Source organism: Micromesistius poutassou (assembly GCF_964030765.1).
Source record: "Micromesistius poutassou genome assembly, contig: SCAFFOLD_6440, whole genome shotgun sequence".
Lineage (NCBI taxonomy): Eukaryota > Metazoa > Chordata > Actinopteri > Gadiformes > Gadidae > Micromesistius > Micromesistius poutassou.
Window position 1 is genome coordinate 307 of NW_028179926.1, and position 3547 is coordinate 3853.

General features: G+C 66.2%; 1 pseudogene across 1 annotated transcript; it reads right to left on the minus strand.

Annotated features, from left to right (window-relative positions):
• Positions 1 to 477: 477 nt before the first annotated feature.
• On the minus strand, positions 478 to 3054 carry LOC311371282 (annotated as a pseudogene). The gene is made up of 2 exons: positions 1858 to 3054; positions 478 to 1816 (listed from the first exon to the last, which is right to left on the minus strand). The product of its transcript is annotated as an uncharacterized misc_RNA (transcript).
• Between the last annotated feature and the right edge of the window lie 493 nt (positions 3055 to 3547).

Sequence of the window (3547 nt, forward strand, 5' to 3'; positions counted from 1 at the left end):
AAAGAAGAATACGGGGCGGGGGGGGTGGGGGTTTCGAGTTCTCCTCCTCTCAGAGAGCCTTTAAATCTGGTAACGACCAGTTTTCTCTGAGAGCTGTGAGGGGAACACGGCGCACAAAGCCACTCAGCTTTTATTTTAGTCGTGTGCGTGTCTCTTGGTATTTCAGTTGTTTTTGCACTCTCTTTTTTCCTACCCTACGGGAAGCAAGTTAACGCGTGATAAAAAAAAAAAAACGGAGAGGAAAAAAAAAAAAAACTAACAAAAAGAAGCAGATTAAGTCCAGAAACGGAACAAAAGAAAAGAGACAATAGAATGAGCAAACAAAAGACAGGTTCACAAAGAGAGAGGCCGAGCCCACGTGTGACGTGTGTCCTCGACGCGTTAACACAGCTCACCTTTTTACCGGACGGGAGGGGAGGGAGGGAGGGAGGGGAGGGAGGGAGGGAGGGAGAGGGGGGGGGGGGGGGAGTCCGTTACCTTGACGATGTGCGGCGGCAGGGACTCCATCTCCGAGGCCTTCTGCGCCAGCGTCTCCAGGTTGACCTCCTGCGAGACGCGGCGCTTCCTGCGCGTGCTCTGGATCACGCCGGTGGGGGGCCGCCTGCAGGCGGGGGGGGCGACGAGCGTCCGTTCAGCGAGCCCTGGAGCGGGGGCGGGGCCTGGCCCCGGCTGCTGCTGCTGCTGCTGCTGCTGCTGCTCCGACGCCGACAGGAAGGGGTTGGGGTTGTCCGACGGAGCGCCCCCTTCCTTGGAGAGCCGGCGAGAGCGGCGGGGCTGGGCCTGGAGGGAGGGGGGCTGGAGGGAGGGCGCCTGGAGGGACGGGGCCTGGGGCTGGGCGTGGGCTAGGGCCTGGGTGTGGGACAAGCCCTGGCTCTGGGACAGGGCCTGGGTCAGCGCCTGGGCCTGGCTGTGGGACTGCGCGTGGGCCTGGCTGTGGGACGGGATCTGGCCGATGCGCCTGCGTCCGGGGCTGGAGTGGGGGCTGGGACAGCGGCGGCTGCTGGGGCTCCGGGGTGATGTCCTGTATGAGGGGCTCCTGGAGCTCGGGGAGCGTCGGCGGCAGGGCCTCCTGGGAGTGGACCACCACGGCGGAGGGCTGGGGGCTGCGGGAGTGGGCGGGCGCTCTGCGCGCTGCTGTAGTAGTCGCGCACGCAAGGGTTTTTGTTGTAGCTTGCTGCTGCTGCTGCTGCTGCAACTGCTGATGTTGCATTTGCTGTTGGATGCTGTGTTGCTGTTGCTGCTGCTGCTGCTGCTGCTGCTGCTGTTGGAGCTTCTGTTGCTGCTTCTTGCTGCATGTGCTGCAGCTGCTTCTGCCGCTGCAGGATCTGCTGCTGCTGCATCTGATGGTGCTGCTGCTGCTGCTGCATTTGTTGTTGCTGCTGCTGCTGGAGTATGTGTTGTTGTTGCTGTTGTTGCTGTTGTTGTTGCTGTTGCTGCTGCTGTTGCTGTTGACATGCCTGTTCCTGGTTCTGTGGCTGGAGGGGCTGCAGCTGGTGCGGAGGCTTGGCCTGCGTGGAGGTAGTTGAGGTTGGGCAGCGTGGTGCGGGGCGCCCGGCGGGAAGCTGTGGTAGTAGCCGGCCAGGTGCTGCTTGGGCTGACCGAAGGCCAGCTGGAAGGGCTGCAGGACCGAGCTGCAGCCGCCGCCGCCGCCGCCGCCGCCGCCTCCGCCGCCGCCGCCGCCGCCACCGGGGTGGGGCCCGCCGTGCTGCGGGGCGTTCAGGGCCCCCGGTTTAAGGGGCTGTGGGAAGGCTTGCGATGGGGCCTGGGGTAGAGACTGGGCCTGCGGCAGAGACTGGGCCTGGACCTGGACCTGGACCTGGACCTGGGGGGTGGGGTGGGGGGTGGGGCAGGGCCTGCCCCTGGGGATGGGGCAGGGGCCTGGCCCTGGGGGTGGGGGTGGGGGTGGGGCAGGGCCTGGCCCTGGGGGTGGGCCATGACCTGGGGGTGGGGGTGGGGTTGGGCCTGGACGTTGACCTGAGCCTGAGTCTGGTGATGGGCTTGAGCCGTGGCCTGGGCTGGGGCCTGGTGGGGGGCCTGGTGGTGGGCCTGCGGGTGGTACTGCTGCTCCCAGTCCAGCCCGCGGGCCTTGGACGCCTCCCTGTAGCCCTCGGCGGGGGGGTTGGCCCCCATGGCGGGGTTGGCCCCCCATGGGAGGCTTGTCCAGCGCCCTGCCGGCGGCCGGGGCCGGCTGCAGGCCCGGCGGGGCCTCGTGCATGGCGGTCTTGGCGGCGGGGCCCTGGGGCCGCGTGGCCTCCGTCACGCCCCCGCCCCCCCAGGTAGTTGGCCAGGTTGGGGCCCCAGTTGGCCATGGTGGACCAGGCCACCGCTCGCTGGGGCTGGGGCTGGGAGGAGGAGGAGGAGGAGGAGGAGAGGAGGGGCGGCTGCGGGGTTGGTTGCTGCTGCTGCTGCTGCTGCTGCTGCTGCAGCTGGCCGGCCTCCTGGTGCGACCACGTTCATGGGGAGGGTCTGCTGGTAGTGACCCCTGCTCTGGTCCGAGCCCTTCTCCGGGCTGAAGATCACGGAGCTCAGGTACATGTGCGCCGGGGCCTCTGCGCTGGCGGCGGCGGCGGACGCGTTGGCGGAGACGGCGTTGGCGGGGGGCGGCGGCGTTGGCGGGGGGGGGCGTTGCCGGTGGGCGGCGTCTTGGCCCTGCGGCGTTGGCGCGGGCTCCCGGCCCGTCAGGCTGTAGTAGGAGGGTGCCTCTGGGTGCGGGGGCGCCTCCTTCATCACCACCCCTTGGTCGCTGAAGAAGGTGATGCGCTTGCCGGTTCTCTTGGTGCTGCTGGCTTTCTGCTGGACCGGCACACTCATGGCGGGCATGCAGGAACCAGGGTGGGCGCGCGGGGGGGGGGGGGGGGGGGGGGGCAGTACGGAGTGTGTCAACAGAACACGGCGGGTAATAACCACTTCTTAATATCCTCCGTGGGTCTTGAATAACTTAACGCAATAAGAACAGCGATATATATTTTTTTTAAAAGTGCTCGTCGAATATTCCCACAGGTGGGGTCGACTTCCTCAGGAGGTCAGAGTGTAACCTCCTCCTCCCCCCCTCCTGCTCCCTCCCTCCCCCCTCTTTCGTTCGGCCTGGCGGGGGGGGGTCAGCTCACGAGGACCTCCGCTGGGGGCTGGCTCTCTGAAGACTAGCCGCTGACCTCTGACCTGTGGTGGGCCGCGCGGAGGGGATCCATGTGCTCTGCTCATTCATGAGCGACACCCTGTGAAGAGAGAACAAGAGAGAGTCATAGGGGGTGGGGGGGGGTGCGATTAGGACACCATCAGAGCCGGGGGGGCGCCCGCGGGGGGGGGCGGGGGTCATTGTCCACCCCCCCCCCCACCGCCCCGGCCGTGTCAAAAAAAACCTGCCGTGTGCGTTCACAACAATAGGCGCCGGTGAAAAGGTATAGAGAAGTGCACCGTTCGGAGTGGCGTGGGCGGCGGCGGGGGGGGGTGTGTGAGCTAAACTGTGTCATTATTATTAGCTAAACCCACATGACCCAGGCTAAAGGAACCTGCACACACAGCAGCAGCAGCAGCAGCAGCAGCAGCA